Source organism: Euleptes europaea, chromosome 9 (genome assembly GCF_029931775.1).
Source record: "Euleptes europaea isolate rEulEur1 chromosome 9, rEulEur1.hap1, whole genome shotgun sequence".
Classification (NCBI taxonomy): Eukaryota; Metazoa; Chordata; class Lepidosauria; order Squamata; family Sphaerodactylidae; genus Euleptes; species Euleptes europaea.
In genome coordinates, this window is record NC_079320.1 from 55,244,720 (window position 1) to 55,265,803 (window position 21,084).

Below are 21,084 nucleotides of genomic sequence, written 5' to 3' on the forward strand. Positions count from 1 at the left end.
AAGAAAAGGCAGCAGTACTACCCACACCACATACACTGCAGGAGCATTCATTTAACCATACTGCCACTTGAGCACATAGAAAATGAAATCCCGTCTGAGCCATGGAAGTTTGGTGGTAGCAAGCCATCTTGTGGTGGCTGCCTCCTTGAACCCAATGAGTCCTCCCTCAAAGTCCAAAAACAACCCTTGAAAGGGCTTTCCCCTTCCTTTTCCTGACAGAACCTAAGATGTGAATACCATTGTGGCTGCCTAGTAACAGCCACTGAGGCCAGATGTTTCTTAAAGTTACTGGTATTCCTTTTATCATTTCGGGGGATTTTTAACCCATTACTACTGCTGTTGCTGCTGCTGCTACTATCATCATCACCATCATCATCGATTTCAGATTTTTTCTGCAAACCTCAAGTTTGCAGTAAGATTGATTTTATCTGTCCTTGGCTACAGTTTCTGGATTTAAATATCCACAGATGGGGCCAGGTTGAGAATGTAGATATATTGAATATGATGCCTCTCCAGAGACCTGATCCAAACAGCGTGAAACTAGAAGACTAAAACAAGATATGCAACTAAAGGCGAATAAACCCTGTTAAAGTCAAGCCAGGGCATAAAACAAACACTGAGCAGCTAAATTGATATTGATAAAACAATGTTTAGCTCCAAGGCAAACAATAAAACAGCTAAATATAATTAAAAACCTTGGTTAAAAGCTGGGGTAAAAAGAAATCTTTGGTGTGGTGGCTAAAGTGAAGTAAGGGAGGTTGAAGTGAGGCTCCAGGGGGAGGGCATTCCTAAGGCAAGGTGCCACCACTAAAAAAGTCCTATATCCAGTTGCCATCCAATTAACCTCTGCAGGCAAGGGCACATAAAGCATGGCTTGAGAAAAGGATCACAACTGCAGAGGTGGTCAATACAAGAGTAGGTAGTCCTTTAAATATCCCAATCCCAAGCTGTTTAGGGCCTTGAAGGTAACCACCAGCCCTTTGAATTGCACCTGGAAATAAATGGGCAGCCTGTGTAGATCATTTCACTACAAGGATGATATAACTGTAAATAGCCCCAGACAATATCTATGCCTTGTGGACAAACTGAAGCTTCCGAACAGTTTTCAAAGGCAGCTCGCTTTACTCCACTCTGGTTAGACCTCAACTAGAGTACTGTGTTCAGTTTTGGGCACCACAATTTAAAAAAGATGTAGACAAACTGGAACATGTCCAGAGGAGGGTAACAAAGATGGTGAGGGGTCTGGAGACCAAGTCCTATGAGGAAAGGTTGAAGGAGCTGGGTATGTTTAGCCTGAAGAGGAGAAGACTGAGAGGGGATATGATAACCATCTTCAAGTACTTGAGGGGCTGTCATATTGAGGATGGTGCCGAGTTGTTTTCTGTTGCCCAAGAAGGCCGGACCAGAACCAACGGGTTGAAATTAAATCAAAAGAGTTTCCGTCTAGACATTAGGAAGAATTTCTAACAGTTAGAGTGGTTCCTCAGTGGAACAGGCTTCCTCGGGAGGTGGTAAGCTCTCCTTCCCTAGAGGTTTTTAAGAAGAGGTTAGATGGCCATCTGTCAGCAATGCTGATTCTGTGACCTTAGGCAGATGATGAGAGGGAGGGCATCTTGGCCATCTTCTGGTCACTACGTGTGGGGGGGGGAGGTAGTTTTGAATTTCCTGCATTGTGCAGGGAATTGGACTTGATGACCCTGGTGGTCCCTTCCAACTCTATGATTCTATGAAGCATTTTACAGTAATCTAATCTGGATGTGACCAGAGCATGGATCATTATGGCCAAACCAGGTTTTTCAAGGAACAGCTGTAGCCAGTTTATCAGTGGAAGCTAAGCAAAAGGCACTACATTCCACAGAGGAAACCTGACTCTCCAACCATAGGTCAAGATTCAGCAGCAATCCTAAGCTATGAACAAACCTTCCTTCACAGGAAGTTTATCTCTCTCCAGGAGAGGCTGACTCCCATCCTGAGTAGCTTCTCCCAGCCACGGGTGCATGTATCTATGTACCAGCCCTCTGTAAATTCTTCATAACGCAACTTGTCTCTAGATTTCTGATTCACTGGTAACTAGCTGTATGTGTAATGAAGCTGATCTCTATTGTGACAAAGCATTTTTGGCATGTTTATTCCATAACTGGGGTTTTGAGTTGCACCAGAAATGGAAACAGAGCCATTTTGTTAGTTGTTTTTTTTCTTTTTACTGAATTTTGACATAATCAATTGATGTAATGTTCACTTTTTGTAATGACTCCCTCGTTATTTTTTTAGTTTCAAGGTTTTTAAAAAACGTACCCAGATATAAATATTTTGAGTTTTTTTCCCCTCTTTGTTTTCGTTAACAAAGTCTTATCATACAAAGAAAAATACAAAACAGAAGGGCAGTCTTGGAATTCTCTGCCTATATTCAACTACTGCAACATTTGTCTTTCTACCCCCTATTTTACTTCATTTGAGAACCACAGGCTACTGACTCCTCTCTGCGCATGTTTAATCGACCACTATGGTTGTCATGCCAACCAGCAAAGAGAATTCTAAGCCTACACTTGGTATTTCAATGCAGTGACCCAATTACTGTCTGTCAACAAACTCACTGGGACAACAGCAAGTGTAACACATTACTGAGAATAAATCCTAGAGACTGAACTATAAAATGTCTGGAACCAAAATCTTAGTTCTACAGGTCAACACTCTATAAACAGAGTTAGTGGTAATGCCGTTTAGTTTGTCAAATGTTCTGGTTGCTTTTACAGAGCATCCCCCACACCCACACATACAAACACACTCATACTAATTCTTGTCCAATGGCTCTCAAAAAAACAAATTGTCCCATAACTCAGATTTTGAAATGTCACACTTGGTAAATCCTTTCCCCCCCTTGAAATCGGGGAACATTTATCGACGTAAATTCTCCTCACAGCATACAAAAGCTAGAAGCAAAGGGTAAATGTTTTAATTTGACACAACATGGTTGTCGGTATTAGCTTTGCAGAAATAAAATCACGGACTCTTCCTAAGGGAGCCTGGGCAGTGTTTTTATTCTTGCTAATAGGGAACATTTGGTTGGAAGAAAAACAAAACTAGCATAATGGTTATACATAGAAACAGTTTGTTAACATTCCGATTCTTAACAAACATGGGTAAACGAGATTTTCCAAGCTGCAAGCAGTCTCTCCTTTCATTTAACAATCTTTTTTCCAGCATTCATGTTCATTCTTATTCTTTCCTTGTTAAAAATCTGCAGTAGATTATTCTGATATAAATAATTCAGGTGGAAAACATTATGCCGGAAAATGAACTCTACTTTGGCTAAATCCAGTCCCACAATCAAAACATACACGCCTCTCTCTCATACACACTTTTGAGGCAGAGCAGTATGAATTAAATGCTCTGACCATGGGCGAAAATGCACGGTCACTTTAGCCTCCTTTCTTCCCTGTCCCAGCCAGGATTCAGCCAGGATTCATTCATGCGTTCGATCCTGGCTGAATCCTGGCTGGAACAGGGAAAAAAGGAAGCTAAAGCGACCGTGCCTTTTAGCCCCATGACACCTGTGTGTGTATGTGTGTGTGTGAGAGAGAGAGAGAGCGACAGAGAGAGAACTAGAAGTGGGAAACAGGAAGCGTAGTGGAAGCTGGAAAGTGCCCAGCTCAAAAATCATCTCAGCCATGAACTCCCTTAATGTCTTTACACAACCCGGCTCTTAGCATCGGTCCTGCCACACACATACTTTTCCATCTGTAAAATGGAAATACTAACACTGACCAAAACTGCACGTTTATGGAGATAGTGTCAAGTTGTTTGACAATTCTAAAGCAATATGTGAAAAGCTTATTATTGTTTGATATTCCTTCCAGTCATGGATTCTCTGATGGCAAAGGCTGATTTGGGGGCGGGGCAGGGGTAGGGGAGAGATGAAGACCACGGCTTTAAACATGCAGCAAGGAAAGAGCCAGTGTTCTTCCCATGTTTATTTTATTGTTCCATCCATCTCCTCAATGAAAGCATTTCTTACCTCGGGATCACTCAGCCAGAAAATCAGCCAATTAACATTCTACAGAACTAGAAGTGGCTGGCTGAATTAAGTAGCCTTCTCTCTGTCTTTTCTTTCTGGCAAGGGAAAAATGGACTTCAAATTGCTTTGATTAAAACCCAGGCAAGAAATGTGTTATACCCCAGAAAACATAAGTTATAAGTCCAAGAACACAGCAATTTGCACAGAAGATAAACTAAAAACGTAGTAATTCAAAATAAATTCCTCTATATATTGTCGAAGGCTTTCACGGTCAGAGTTCAATGGTTCTTGTGGGTTATCCGGGCTGTGTAACCGTGGTCTTGGTATTTTCTTTCCTGACGTTTCGCCAGCAGCTGCGGCATGCGAAACACTTGGTGGGTTTAAACACCAAGAAAATACAACAGATGCTACGATCAGCAAAAGACAAAAGAGACCCCCTCACCTTTGCGGGAGTATATCGTATACCTTGCAGCTGTGGACAAGTTTACATCGGGACAACAAAACGCAGCACACAAACAAGGATAAAAGAACATGAAAGATACTGCAGACTGGGCCAACCTGAGAAATCAGCAGTGGCTGAACATGGGCTGACACAAACAGGACACAGGGTCTTATTCCAAGACACTAAAAGACTGGACAATTCTACCAACTATTTTGTCAGATTGCACAGAGAAGCCATTGAAATTCATAAACATCAGCACAACTTTAACAGAAAAGAAGAGAGTTTAAGAATGAATAAGGCTTGGCTTCCTGTCCTGAAAACCTCCAGACTAACAAAGACTACAGGCCACAATAGCCATGCAGATTAGCTTTGGATTTCACACATTAACAGATCACTTCAGGATACAATGGTTCCATATTAACATACCACACCCTCATTAGCACATTATCTTGATATTTACAGGATAATGATTAGCACATTACCTTTGATACTTTTTGCAGGACAATGGTTCAGCTCAACCCAACCCCTTTCTGACTATATATTACTCTTCCTACACACTTGACACTGAGAGACACTGTCCTTCAGTGTTACTCCTCTGAAGATGCCTGCCAAAGCTGCTGGCAAAATGTCAGGAAAGAAAATACCAAGACCACGGTTACACAACCTGGATAACCCACAAATTCCTCTATCCTCTGGAGTGCAGTTTATTGGTAGCAATGAAGGCAGCTGAACAAATAACAAGATGTAAAACAAAATTGCACAACACTAAAAATGAATGTGAAATTAAAGAATGCAAAGAATTAGAACATGGGGCTGTTGAAACACTATGTTAGAACAGCAACTATCATGAATGCAATGGAAATCCCGACTCAGGGCCTTCAAAGCAGGGGAATTAGGGGAACAAAATTCCAATAAATCCCATCAGACTGGGAGCGGAGAAATGCCCTAAGGGTGTTTCTTGAAGCCTCGTCCCAAATGACATGGGGGACCACTAAGTGGCTCACGTCCAAGTGGTATCCCAGCAGATCCTGAACTACTCCCAGCGGGACCGCTGGGAGGTTTGCCTCATAACAGGCCACATTGGGGCCGGCCTCTTTACCCGGATCCAGCCCTCATGCTACGCCATGCCTTTACATCTGTTTGAAGAAAATAAAGCTGTGGCCGTTGCCATTTTCCAAATTGGGTTTATGAGTATTTATTGTTAGAAATACAAAGGTTAAGTTGCTCACCCTCCAGATACTAACCCTAGGCAAGCAAAAGACAAAATCTGTCTGACGAGCAGATTCAGCCAATGCAGCTTCATCTAGCATGGATGGAGGGGCTGTGGCTCAGTAGTAGAGCACCTGTTTGGCATGCAGAAGGTCCCAGGTTCAATCCCTGTCATCTCCAGTTAAAGGGATTAGGCAGGTAGGTGATGTGAAAGACCTCTGCCTGAGACCCTGGAGAGCTGCTGCCGGTCTGAGTAGACAATACTGACTTTGATGGACCAAGGGTCTGGTTCAGGATGCGGAGTCAGCCACAAAATTATTGCCACAGAGCAGATCCTTGTACTATGGTGGAAGCTGCTGCCAAAGCAACATTCTAAAAAACCTGCACAGCCAATCAAATCTCTGATAGTCGATCAGAAGCTTTGCTGGGCAAAAGCCCTACCTGGCCTTACCCACTTCCTAAAAACTCTTGGCAGGCACCAGAAAAGGTGTTGTCGGGCACCATGGCACCCACGTGACCACGTTGGACACCCATGCTCTATCAGGAACAAAGGTTGTTTGTGCATGGTTATTATGTCCCTGGTTCGTCCCTCTCTTGTCTCACACTTCTATATCCCGAGACTGGAAAATCTTATGCATGGTGTTGCTTGTAGTTAAGAAAGTCCTGGACAGTCTCTTGAGCACAGCATAATCACAAGGAAAATCAGGAAGTACCTGAGTCCCCGCCCCTTTAAACACTGCATTGTCATTGGCAGTAGTGCTTACTCGGACAAAAACGTCACCCTGTCCCCTCCCCTTTTCCCTCTTCTCCCCCCACCGTGAGTGGCCATTTCACAACCCAAAATGAAGTAAATGGATGAAACTGCCCCTTCTTGAGTAGAAGCAAATATGATAATCCTCCATTATACGTTTCCTACTGCACAGAGTTAGTGACTGGATCATGTTTCCTTCAGTTTCCCAGTCTTTAGCTCTGCATTCCAAGGCCTTTCTCTACCATGTGCCCTGAAGCATATATCTGTACTTTCCCTAGGTCTTCTGTGAACTTTTCTTTCAGCTAAACCAACTTCCCTCAAAGCATCTCTGTTGGTTTCCAGCATTTTATGACTGACCTTTTCTCCTCTTACCAATAAGAATGTTCTGTGACATCATAACAGTTTGCCAGTGGCTCCAAGTGGCTCACCAACCAATGACAACTAATGTTTAATCAGTGTGTGTGAATGAGATTAAGCACTTGTAGAATCCAACCTGTAATGATCATTGTTTTTATAGATGAGATAAAGAAACAGAGATGCTGAACTATTTCTATATTATGATGTCCTGAAATAGCATATCTGATGAATAAACATAGAAATAAAAATAGATCATGATGGGTAGCCATGTTAGTTTGTCTGTAGCAGTAGAAAAGAGCAAGAGTCCAGTAGCACTTTAAACACTAACAAAATTTCTGGCAGGATATGAGTCCAGTAGCACCTTAAGGCTCAAACCCTGCCAGAAATTTGTCATGGGGAATATGCCAGAAATTTTGTTAGTCTTTAAGGTGCTACTGGACTCTTGCTCTTTTCTATTGCTATAGAAATAAATGTGATAGCAATTTCAAGTAGGGCTGTTGATTCGGTTCGGCCCGAACTGAAAAACAGCCGAATTTCCCCTGATTCTGTGGTTTTTAGTTCGGGACGAACCGAACTCAAAAATGGCGGGCAACAGGGGAGCCGAATTCAGCGAGTTCGGGAGTTCACGAATAAATCCGGCCAATTCGGGGCTGTCAGTAAGCAGCATAACCGTCAGTAAGCAGCATTCTCCTCCCCCGGCCAATTGGTGGCCAAGCTGGGTCTTCTTCTGGCCAATCAGTCAGGATTGAGTACTGGAGGAATCAGCTGATGTGCGGCCCGGCCGGGGAGAGAGAGAGAGAGGGAAATCTTTGTGTGTGTGTGTGGGGGGGGTGCTTGTGCACATTTGCTCCTTTCTGTGGCTGCAGGGAGCGTATTTTTTGGGGTACAGACACAAAACTTTCAGCAGAGATTCAGACAAGCCTTCTTAAGAGACCACCCAAGTTTTGTAAACATTGGGTCAGGGGGTCCCGAGATATGGGCTCCCCCCTTTTTTTCTTTCCATGGCTGCAGGGAGTGCATTTTTGGGGGTACAGACCCCAAACTTTCAGTGGCGCTTCAGATGAGCCTTCTTAAGATACCCCCCATGTTTTGTAAACAATGGGTCAGGGGGTCTCGAGATATGGGCTCCACCCCTTTTCCCTCCCCCTTTTCCATTTCCGTGGCTGCTGGGGGCGCTTTTTTGGGGATACAGCCCCCAAACTTTCAGCATAACTTCAGACAATCCTTCTTAAGATACCACCCAAGTTTTGTAAAGATGAGTTCAGTGGGGGCAGAAATATGGGCTCCCCCCTTTTCTCTTTCCGTGGCTGCAGGGGGCGCATTTTTGGGGGTGCCGATCCCAAACTTTGAGCGGAGCTTCAGACAAGCCTTCTTAAGAGACCACCCAAGTTTTGTAAACATTGGGTCAGGGGGTCCCGAGATATGGGCTTTCCCCTTTCCCCTTTTCCCTATTGGGATGAATGGTTCAGTATGCATCTCCAGAGCAAAACGTCCCGTGCCTAAATGGAATCGTCTTGGATTACCGAGTCCTCCCCAGCCCCTCCTGATGGAACAGAAGACAGCCACAGTAAGACCCCTTTGGGGGCTTTAATCTATAATTTTTCTCCTGTGTGTGTGTGGGGGGGAAGCAGAGTCTGTGTGTATGTGGGGAGGGAGCAGTTTCTGTGGGTGGGGGGGGAAGCCAAAGGGGGCTTTTGCCGGTTCTGCCTGGGGTGTGTGTTCCCCCTCGAATCTCTCTCTCCCTGGTTTGAGGGGGGGTTTCAGTTGTGTGTCTTCAGGTTTTCCCTCATTCATAAGAGCGGTTAGGTCTATTTGGATGCTTGCTCAAAACTTGTTTTCAAATGGTGACTTAAAGAATGCATTTGGAGTCCCATGCAAAAGGGGAAATTCCACCCCTCCTGCTCATTATGCATAGCTAGCTGCCTCTGTCTCTTTCCATGGTTTGCAAACTCCCAGGTGTCAGGTGTTGCTTTGCACAGTTGCAAAGGTGTTGCTTACAAGGTTGTGTTGCTTTTGCAGTCGTGTTGCTTGCAGTTGTGTTGCAATGCTTTGCAAACTTCTCAGCTGTTTGTCGGGGCTGGGAGCTTTGTGCGTGGGCGGCAAGCTCTGCTCAGAGATGCACATTAAGGGTGGGGGGACCCCTTTCGGGGCCCATATCTCAGCCCCCCCTGACCCAATCTTTACAAAACTTGGGGGGTCTTTCAAGAAGCGTCCTTTGAAGCTCCGCTCAAAGTTTGGGACCTCTACCCCCAAAAATGCCCCCACAGAGCCGCGGAAAGGCACGGTTGTGTTTTTAATGGCTTTATTCGGCCGAATTTTTTCCCCGAACTTTGAATTCCTGCCGAATTGCACGGACCCGAAGTGGGGGAGTTTGGACTTCGGCATATCACAAATCTAAACATGCCGAATTCAGCCGAATCCGAACTATACCGAATTTTTTTTAATTCAACAGCCCTAATTTCAAGTAGTAGGAAGTTATTTCTTTCCAACAGCGAAAGAAAATCTTTGTTGAAGGCAATGGGCTTAGAAGGGTGTAACTCTGCTTAGGACTGCACTGCTTGTGCTCATAGTCCAATAGTATCATCATCATCATTATTAAAGAAATACCATGCTCAGCACTGCCACCAGTGTGGATACAGGGCTAGCTGGTGAAGTTATAAAATTCAACACAAGGGGGGAGGTCAGTGTTCACAGTTCCATTATCCATCTTCTTTCTACAGCTGTTAATTTTTCAGAGATTTTTTTTGTCTCACCTCTCTCCATTGATAAAACGGTGCAGCTGTGTGTATCCCTTATCAAGCTATGTTATTAGTAATCATCTATTCGGCACTCTTAATCTGCAGTGTGCTTTACCATTTTGAGCTTGTCTCCATAGCAACCCTGTAAAACTGGTTACTGCTGAACATGGTTTACAGATGGGGGGGAATGAAGATTAAAAACAGATCACCAAATTAATTCATAGCTGAGACTGATTCCAAATCTAGGTCCAAGTAAAATCCTCTGTCCAATATCCCAAGGCAGTCTTCCTTCTACTACATGTCCAGCCAGCCAGCCAAAGGCATCTTCCCCTGAGCAACAATAGGTACATATTAAGCTGCCTTGTACTGTGTCAGAACACTGATCTGTACACCCCAGCATTGCCTATTCTGACTGGCAACAGCTCCCAAGAGTCTTGCAAAGAGAAGGGTCTACCCCAATACCTGCTACCAGAGATCCCTTTCTATGGAAAATTCAGAGCAGGAATTCAATAGAGATAAACATTCCCCTGCCCAGTGTTTCTATTCCAATCTAACCTGCAGCCCTCAATAGCTGCTTTTAAGCTAAAACGAAAACATAAGAAGATCCAAATGGAAAACTACGACCACCTCTTTGTTTGCAACCTATAATGGGTAGAGTGGAAAGGGGTTTATATGTAAATGGGTCCTGGCTGTAAATAAGGTGTTGAACTAAATGGCAAATAGTTTTATTCAAATTATCGGATCTCCTGTATGTATGTATTTGTGGCTATATGTTCCCAGTCAGTCTAGCATCGCACAGCCAATGGGATATCACAACATCATCATATACCAATCAGATTTTAGTATATGAGGCCATCAAAAAGTCAATTCACCATGAGGGTAATGTCTTGTGCACTGAGTTGGCAAACACTTGTAACCTTGTTCATGTAACCCCCCACCCCCATAAAATCACCAGGAGGGGGGAATATTTTTCTTAACCACTGAAAGCTTAAATCAAGAAGGTTCCTACCTTTCAGCCTAACCTTACGTGTACAAAAACAAATCACAGCATGTTGACAGTAAGTCATGAAGCAATTTAAAAATACAACACATTTATGAAAATCTTCAATAGTGTTGTTCCATTGGTGTATGAAATGACTTTGTTCTGCTAAGTCTTCTTCCAACAGACAAAAACTTCCATCAAAGTTTTTTCACAGAGGAATTCTTCCACCATCAGAAGACAATGGAATAGCTTATCTAACCCCACATAGGGCTTTGATACAGTTGCTAATGGATGGATGATCGATGTGCAATCTTTACAAGTAAAAATTAATGTGGGTGTGGAATATAGATGGCTGTGCAGTTGTTTCCAGCATAATCCACAAATTAGTTTTACTGAAACTAGTTATGGGATTCTAAAGGGACACAATTGGCTCAAATACGGCTACTTTGGCTCAACACGCTTGTGTGGTGGATTGTGCCTCTTCTATGCCCTTTCAAAACAGTACATATTTCCAGTTTGTTTTAACTTCAATCTTACTGAAAGGCTCTCTTATGGTTTGTGTAACTCCAACCCAAGTTCACATGAAGGCTGCAAGAAACCATCTGAAAAGCACTGCCAGGGGCTAGTTGTGTTCACAGAATGAGTTCAGAGGTTGCAGAAGCTTACTGCATCAGGATTAAGATACACAGCATTCCCAGGTCTCTTTTAATATTTATGAAGCCTTCACTGAATAGGCATTCAGACTAATTGCTTAATTCTTAGTGACAAAAGTCATTCAAGCAGCCTGATCAGTTGCAGGTTCAAGCGCTACTAAGATCAGCCGAAAAGATGGTCACAGCTCCGGCAGATGGCTCGGCTATAAACGACTTCTTCCCCTCCCACACATGGGGCTAGGAAAACATTGTCCACATCTAGCATGATCCCTCTCTGATATCAAGAACTGATTCAATGTCAATTAGCTGAAGTTTGAACTTCATCAGTTACAAAAATGTAGAGCATTAGTGTGCTGTTCAAGCAGAGAGGCTGTCCAAAGAAACAGCAGAATTAGGGTCCAAGCTACATGTTACATTTTGGAACCAGTTGGGTCCAGGTCCAGCCACACAGCTGCTACAAGGAGTGGCATTTTAAAAATCTGCCAGGGCCCAATCCAGCTCAGGATTGCAGCATTATTCTTCAAGCTTCTTAACATTCTGAGTTGCAAATAATTGCCTGTGGTTGGTACCCTTCACATTCAAAACTTTTCACTATCGCAGCAATAATGAACTTGCAGAGTAAACATTTTTTTTTAATCAGCAAATACATTTTATAAGGTGCTTTTGCCCAGCAAGGCTTCTGATTAGCCACTGGAGATTTGATTGGCTGTGCAAATTTTAAAAAGCATTTCTTCAGCATCAGCTGCCACCACAAAATACAGATCTTCACTGACTGTACATAAACTGTTTGTATGTAAGAAAATATTTTAAAGAATATGTTCATCCTAAAAGACATCTGATTAAACAGAGCTTCTGTATGAAATGTTAAAGAGTTTCTACTAAAGTTATGCTTGACCTCACCCCTTGACATTTTGTGGTTGGCTCCACCCCCTACAGCAGCCACCACCTGTGATTGCGCCCACCACCTGGGGACCCCTGGTTTAACCCATGGTGTTTTCTCCAGCTCTATTGCATTCTTGGTGTCACTCCTTTGTAAGCACTTTTCAGTCTGAGGTAAAGGGAAAACCCAGTGACTGGTTTTAGATGCATAAAACAGCAAAGTTTTATTCCCGGTCATTTTATTTTATTTATTTACTTCATTTATTCCCCGTCTTTCTCCATATGGGGACCCAACACGGCTTACATCCTTTTCCTCTCCTCCATTTTATCTTCACGACAGGTCGGTTAGGCTGAGAGTATTTATCTGGGCCAAGGTCACTCAGCAAACTTCCATAGCACAGTGGGGATTTATTAAAACCTGATTCTCAAAGATCCTAGTCCAACATTCTAACCACTATGCCACAATGGCTCTCTAAGTTGGATGGAAAACCTTTTTCAAATTGATTCCTACCTTCTTCCAGGTCTTATTTTTAATTCCCAAACTCACTCAGGTTCCCACCTATTAAAGAATACTATTCTTTAAATTCCTGAAATTCTGCAAGCAGAAAGAGACCAATTTCCTGGGGAACCTTGAGTCATAATAAAAACAGCAGCAAACAAACTCCATACTTTTTATGAAATTCCAGAAATATATTAAGAATTTTTCCTATTTGATTATTCCATGAATTCCATATATTTTGATAAAATGGAGTATAATTTCAAAACAAACTTAATTGAGGAAATAAAGTAAACAAATAAATAAATTGGTTCTTGTAGGTTATCCGGGCTGTGTGACCGTGGTCTTGGTATTTTCTTTCCTGACTTTTCGCCAGCAGCTGTGGCAGGCATCCTCTGAAGATGCCTGCCACAGCTGCTGGCGAAATGTCAGGAAAGAAAATACCAAGACCACGGTCACACAGCCCGGATAACCTACAAGAACCAATGAACTCTGACCGTGAAAGCCTTCGACAAAATAAATAAATCTTTATGTTAGACCAAATGATCTGCATCTGAATAAAGTGTTTATGATTCCTGTGTCAATAACATTTTGAATACTCTTTTACTGTAAACCTAGTCTCAGCCCATCAGGGCTTAGATAGAAGTAACTGCATAGGATTGAGTGGTGAGTCAGTCTTAATTTCTTACTCAGGCTGTAATCCTCTGCCTTATACTTCCAAGTAAACAAATCCCTTAGCATCATAAACAGCAGCATCCCAGCACCCTCAGGTGCAAACTGGCACAATTCAAATTGACACTTTCAGCATAGAGAATTATATCCCCTTCCCCTTGAAAATGCCACATATTTGTAAAAAGTCACCATAGATATTTAAAAAAATATTAGGTGTTTTTTTTTGTGGGGGGGACAGAAATTCAGCAATTGATTGGAGGGGAGAGATCTTGGAAGTTTTCTTTTTTATCTTAAAAAATCACCTGAAGTACACTAATGTTCTTACAGTAATGTTCATGTTCAATAGTTCTCAAGAGACCAACAACAGTTTTCTATTCAGAAGAGCGTGTTCCATTATAGTAGCTCTAACCAAGTGTGTCTTCTCCCATTTGTTGGGTTAATTTATTACTGGATTTATGATTCACGCCAATTTCTGGAAGCTTTACTTCACTATTGTCCATGAAACCCCTTTATTAGTTTTCACTCTACTGTAAGGAAAATTTTGGTGTGACAAACTGTATTATCTAAATGTTACTTTTTATCCAGACTAGCTTTATGAGATGTTAAGCATTCCTTCTATCATTCACTTTAATGACTGGATCATTAAATATTTCTAGTAACATCCAGGCCATTGTATAATTCATTGTCCCAGAAGGATGAGAAAACAGGCTTGTAAAATTATCTCTTTAGCAATAAAACCAAGCAATGATCTGCATTCCTTTGCCCTTGCCAAGTCATGAGAAAACTACAAGGACAAAGGTTGGGTGATTCTGAAGCACCAACGCTCACAAATATCTTCAGGAAATAAATACGCCTTCTTCTCAGCTTTATGTATGCCAGCATGAAGAAAAAGTGATACATTATTTACTTATTTAAAACATATTATGCCAAATTTACTTATTTAAAACATATTATGCCATAATCAGGGTCCACCAGGCAGAGAACATAAAAACATTTAAACAATTAACAAAATTTAAAATTATAAAATATTCAGTAAAAACACATAAACAAACAATTCCAGAACCAGGGAAGAAGCCCAATAATGGTTACTGGGGAGATGCCAAATGAAACAAAGTCTTCCCCCACTGGCAGAAGACATCAATAGAGGGAGACAGGCATATTTCCCCGGGTGTGTGTGTGTGTGTAAAGTTTTGAACGCCTTTTTCATGACTAAGAAAGCCCTTTCTTGGGTTCCCACCCATCTATTCTCAAATTGTGGGGGCAATTGAAGCAGTGCCTCCAAAGATGACCAGAGTGGGCAGGTTCATATGGGAGAAGCTGGTCCTTGAGGAATGTTAGTCCCAGCCATACAGGGCTTTAAAGGTCAATATCAGCACCTTGAATTGATCCCAAAGGCAAAATGGAAGCTAGTGCAGGTGGAACAAGACAGGGTGATATGGTCTTTACAACCCACTTCAATCAACACTTTGGCCACAGCATTCTGTACCAACTGTAGCTTCTGGACAGTCTTCAAGGGCAGCACCATGTAGAACACATTGGGGTAACCTCATCTAGATATTACTGGGGCATGCACCACAGTGGCAAAATCTTTTTTGCCTAAGGGGCAAAGCTGGTGAAAGGCATCTCTGGCCACCCCTGCCACATTTATGGAGACAGGCAAGATAGAAAACAATGAAGTTTACAACTGTGAGGGAAGAGATAGTAGCTTATGAGGGAAAAGGCCTTGTCAGTGGATATGTGGGCAGAGGTCATACATTGCCTACCTTAGAATGGATTCCAGTCTGCTGGTAGCATCATACATGTGGTAAGGTTACTTTATTATTTAAAAGGTTTTATATTGGTTAATTGCACAAGATTCAGAAAGCCACTTACCATCTAGCACAATGAGGTAGATAATGGGTACAAAGAGATATTTGCTGAAGAGGGAAGGGTTTGTGGCAATAACAGAAGGTGATAGGTTGGAAGAACAGGCAATACAGATGGTGCAGACAGTGCACAGCTGTTTAATGAAGGGGAAAACCACACTGCATCCAAACAAATAAAAAGGTTTGGACATAATATTCCAAATGCCCACAGCAGCTTTTTTGCTGTCTTCAATTTTTAATGACTGGACCAGATGGGGGCAAGATCTAGTCCCAGTGACCCATAAAAATAACACAGCTGACCTAAAAGCCTTGTTTGCTATTTGACTATAACCATTTTGTGGCCTTGACGAGCAAACAGTTTCATAAACTTATCACAAATTATGAAAGAATCACACATTCTTTCTTAACAAACACTACCACACATCATACCCAAACGCTTCCAGTAAAGTAGCAGAATAATCATTTCACATCCCTCTAAGGGTCAAATCTGATTTCATATGAGAGGCCAATGAACAGTCTCTTGGTTTTAAAAAACAAATAAATAGCTTCCTAAGAGGATGTCATTATGGGTGGAAGAATAGTCGGCGTTACTTAACCCTTTCCTCTCCATGTCTACTCAAAAATGTCCCAGCTGCTTTTCTACCTATGGAGGTTAATATTCCTATATCTTTTCTTTTACCAAGAGAAAAATATCTTGTGGAATGGAAAAAAGATATGTATGTATCAGGTGACTGTTTGGGCGTTACCCTAAATATGCTACTTAAGTAGCAAAATATGCTACTTAAGTAGCAAAAGTATTTCTATGATAATAGCACCTCATCTTTGGATCATTATGTTCCAGTTCTGAAAACCTGACAAAGTATCTTTGGGACAATACATACGTATAGCAGCATACCTGCAAGATTTTGGGAGCATGCCAGGGGTGCCCAAGTCACAACCAAGCAATGTTTCCTTAGTGGTTATGTAGGATTCGCCTGTTCAAAGCCAGCCATAACTTCTGAGTTGAGCCTTGATGGAAGCTGCACCTTAGAGCAGTTAAAGCACAAATGCTGCATGGTGACTGCTATGACTGCTAGTTCTCTGCTATCTGCAGAAGGTGTCTGGCTAAAACGTTGGGCATGCAGTGTAGCTCCTTATACTCTCTGTTCCCTTTACCTCTGCTTGTGTGCTGCTTCACAATGTGACCACAGACCACAACTAACGAGTAACAGATAAACCTTTGAAATAAAATGAAATAGGAAATCTAGTCGCCTAGGGTTGTATCCTATGGGCACTTTCCCACAAGTTTTCCTCCACCAAACTTTTCTTCATCAGAGGAAGCCTTTCCCCATCAGAAAATAGTCATGCGCTATTTGAAAAAGTCTTTTCTCTGTTGAAGGAAGATGAAGTGGGATATGGTCATAAGATTCAGCTAAGCAGAAGGAAGTCCTAGGATCCAACCCATTAATCCTTTTATTTTCAGTAGACGAATTTTTAGTACCACGTTTATCACTCTCGACAGGAACAGAATTAAGAACAAGAGCTAACCAGTCACTATTCCTTCTCAAGGAAGACTATTTGTAATAGTTATACTATTCTTCAGGAGAGTTTTACGATACTAGGTAGTGTTCACAGCAACCTTGCCTTACACGCTGTTACCAGAAGCTCTCAAAATGTTTCACTGGCATAAGCCCCAGCCACCATTCATTCCATTCAGTTGCTTCAGTGGACTCAAAAGATGGCATCCAAGCACATCACGTGCCGTTCTATAAAGGGCTATGAAGCAAAGGTTCCACATTTTCACAGCATTTAAACTATCAGGGTCTCCTTTACCAATGTCTCAACAAAGTACGGAATCTTATGGGACAAGTGATCAATGAAACAATTTGTTTGTTTCTATGAATGTGGCTTTCGAATCATCAAAGCACTCAAAGTGAAAGGATTTCTATACCAGATGACAGTTTATTGAATAAAACCTCTTTTATGTGGCAGCAGGCATCATGATGATCTACTTCCCCAGTGCAAAAAAGGATACTGCTCTTCTCTTCATAGTCTTACTCCACTGAGCAATATGTACACAAATTGAGATTTATTTCTTTTCACTTTGCGTTACAAATTCTAATGCAACAGCTTAAAAGAAGCTCTCTTTTTTTCCATTTACTGAAATGCCATATTAAAGAAAATCCACCAGTCATGCCTGAGGCTCAAGTCAGATTAAATGGGAAATATACTGGCGCGGAACATGCAGAACCAATTTAAGGTGGTTTGCACATGGCCCTAACGCATGTGAAGCAAGAGATGGGAGAAAATGTTGGGCTTGTGTTCCCTCTTCTGACACTCCCAGAACCTTTAATGTGATCCTAATAAGACCAGAAGTGGGCAGTACTGAAGTATCCATTTGCTACGAAAAAGTGACAGACGGGACCTGTGGCTACATAGATATTTAAATGCACAGGCTCCAATTCACATTGACAGCCGTCTGCATGATGGGAGAGGGCACATGAGCCTGAAGGGCACTCCCCTTGCCTAACCACATGTACAACTTGTACTCCAGCAACATTTGTGAATCAGTTCTAAAGCAACATCTAAACTGGGTACACGGCAAAAAAAAAAAAAAACCTGTACTCTGTGGTGTTGCAATTGAGCCAAATTGCTACTATTGTAGCTGGTCCATCACTCAAGCCCAATTTATTTCTATGGTGCTTGCACAAATTCAGTTCTTTTTGGACCATTCGCAGCTTGTCAACTTTATTTTTATAACAATTCAACAAAAAAAAATGTATGGAATGGTTACATGGCTGAATAAAGGACTGCTGCTTGCAACAGGGACAACAATTGTGATAAGACAGATTTAGTATCTAAGAGGGTTGGCTATTGAAGGAAAACAATAGGAATGTCACAGCACATATAGCAGAAACAACAGGGAAAATTGTAAAATGGTTACAGACCAGTGGGAGTATTAGTAATTTAGGTAGTGCTCAAGCATTGTGTAACAGGGGCTGAGGATTCCCGGGGTGCTTGGAGGACCGGAATCCGCAGCAGAACGTGTAAAGGACTGGGTTTCATATTTGTTCATGGGGGATGAACACAGATGCCGAGAGTGGCTTCAAAGTAACTCTTTTACTGGTGTTCAGGGATATACTCATCACCCTGGCACCAGGAGGAGGTGGTTGTCTTCACCACTCCTCACTTCCTCACTCCTTCTAGCTCCACCTTCTCCTGCCCACTCCAGGGTATGGCTGACCACTGTGTTTAAAGCCTGCCCTAGCATGCAGGCCTGCCCCCATGTTTCCAGCCCCCTGTCTTCTCAGGGCGGCCCACTAAGCTCCTCTCAAATTTAAAGATGCTGCCAAGGCCACCAGCCATCTTTGTCCCACACTGTAGGTATTTGACCACACCTTGCCTATGGGTGTGACTGGTGGAGCATCCACATCACAGAGGTTGCTTTGCCTGCTTCTTTCATCATGTCTTCCGCACAGGAGGTCTGGGTTGCTGTCCCCCCAAACCCAGTGCCACACATTGTCATAGACAGAATAGGAAGGACTCCTGTTGGTGGCTTCAGTTCTCTGCCACCTGCTTTCCCACAAACAACTTTGAAGTGGAGATATCTTTTCTCGCAGCTTGTGCAGGAAGGAGTATGTCCCTTGTAGCTTATATACACACATATATGTGAGTCTCAAGTAATGGGAAATGTTAGATTATCAGAACATTCACACAACGGCTGTGTGTGCTGTCAGTCCGGGGCGGGGATACAAGAGGGATTATGCTATCTAGCACCATACCTTAACCTCTGCTCATTTCTTGTGAATGGAGCATGTATGAATGCAGCGTGTGCATACAGGTTTTACAGAGTACACATCACACAAACACCTTACATTCATTGTAAGGTCTACAAGATCTGATGAACATGAATAGGGTGAAGCAAGCAGAATAGGGTTGCCAGGTGCCCGGTGGTGGCGGGTAACCCCCCGGCCATTTGCCCCTTTACCTGCTGACCAGCTGACGGTCGGCGGGCAAACATGCACACGCATACACGCCGCTGCAGGTCACTTCCGGTTTACAACCAGAAGTCCCGCCTCATGAGGGGCCTTATGCTACTCAAACTATGAGTTTGAGTGGCATAAGGCCTCTTGTGAGGCGGGACTTCCGGTTGTAAACAGGAAGTGACATGCACACGGGTCGGCGAATCCACGAGTTGCTGCATGATCCTGAAATGTGCCTTAAAATCTCCTGCCAGAGGAGAGGTAGGGCCTGGCAACCCTAAAGCAGAGCAATTTCACCCTCCCTTTCCACACATTGATTTGTTGTATGGGCAGACCTTATGTCATTTGCAGACAGGCCAAAAAACCTGTTTCGGAACGTCCATCACAGTACCAGCATTAATTTCAATTGAACACAATAACCCATAGAAAGGGATTCCTTGTACTAAGAGGAATGTTTCACCTAAAACTTACTGTTAGATTATCTGAAATATAACCATGTGTTGTTTCACAATGAATCTGTAGGGCTGTTAATAACAGCAGAATTTATCCCATCCCATCACCAAGACAACAGAAGTACTTTTTTTTTTTTTTTGCAGAAACATATGAGCAATGGTGAATATGAAAAAGAAAAATGGAGGCAGGGGGGTGCTAAGAAGACAACTCATGAGCAAACCAAATGGGGAGGAGGGGAAGACTCCTTTATGGATTTTGCCAAACACTGAATGCATAATGCAAAAATTATCGGAAGCATTCACACGGAAAATTGAGACAAATTAGGGGAACTGTGGGTCCCCTATGAAAAATTAATCTGGCCAGAGTACTTATGAAAACATTTGCCCACCTGCCACTGTAATGCATTCACATGTAGATTTAAAAGCATCATTCTCATTCTGTGTCTGTTGACTTGATTGCTTTAAGACTTGGGTCAGAAGACAGAACCAAGAATGGCACTGGAACAACCGGATAAATGTTAAACTATGAACATTCTGGATGCCATGACAACGAACCTGTGAACTGTGGAAGTTGTCCCACTTTAAACAAACCAGACTTTACAGATATTCAGCAGTAGCTTTGCAGCTCCAAGCATTAGCAGTTGCTGCTCTATTAAGTTTCGCAGTTATTGCCCCTCACCTCTAGGTATTTATGGTGTAGCTCAGAGCTGAGCTGCATGTCTACTTCCAAGCATTAGGTCTTATTACCCCTTTGTCAGTAGCACTGAACAGCTTGTAGTTCAACCTGCCAGCAGCTATATCTGGTGACTGAGTCATCTTGCAAAGAATTACTTCATGGGGTGGACTTACAGGCCCAGACGTGGATTCTGCTGAAAATTTCTGCTCACTGAAGAACGGCAGCCCAAAATACTGCTCTTGGGGGATGGGAGACTCCGGGAACAGTATGAGGTAGGAGATGGAGGTCCATAGAAGAACGGAGAATCAGTAAAAATCCCCCCACTTCCACTCATGTAAATACTCCATACCTAGGGTTGCTAGCTCCAGGTTGGGAAATACTTGGAGATTTTTGGGGCGGAACCTGAGAGGGGGCATAGTTTGGGGCAGGGAGGGTCTTCAATGCCATAGAGTCCAATTGCCAGAGTGGTCATTTTCTCCAGGGGAACTGATCTCTATAGGCCGGAGATCAGTTGTAATAGCAGATCTCCAGCTAGTACCTGGAGGTTGGCAACCCTATCCATATCCCCAGGGTTCTCGTCATTGTATAGTGTCTTGCCATCACTATGCACTAGAACAGGGACAGGCAACCCCCAGGACATGTGCCAAACAGCAGCACACCGGACCATTTTACTCAGTACAAAGGGCCAGTTCTCCACCAAAGGGACCAAGGCCCACCCCTGAGGAGCTGGTAGTACCAATAGGTCAGACTAAGTGCAGCCATTTTTTCTCTCCCCTGCCTTTTTGTTTGCCAGCAAATTAACATCTTAACAGGTAGACATCATGGGGTGGGGGGTGGCCTTCAGGCCAAGAAGACTCCCTACTCCTGTGCTCGATCTCTATGGAACTGACTCATCTGAATGCTGGTTCATGCGCCGCCGCCCCACACATACATGT

General features: G+C 42.9%; 1 protein-coding gene across 2 annotated transcripts in view; it reads right to left on the reverse strand.

Annotated features, from left to right (window-relative positions):
- GPM6A (glycoprotein M6A) overlaps positions 1-21,084 on the reverse strand; it is a 141,687-nt gene that overhangs the window by 102,744 nt on the left and 17,859 nt on the right. The window lies entirely within an intron of this gene.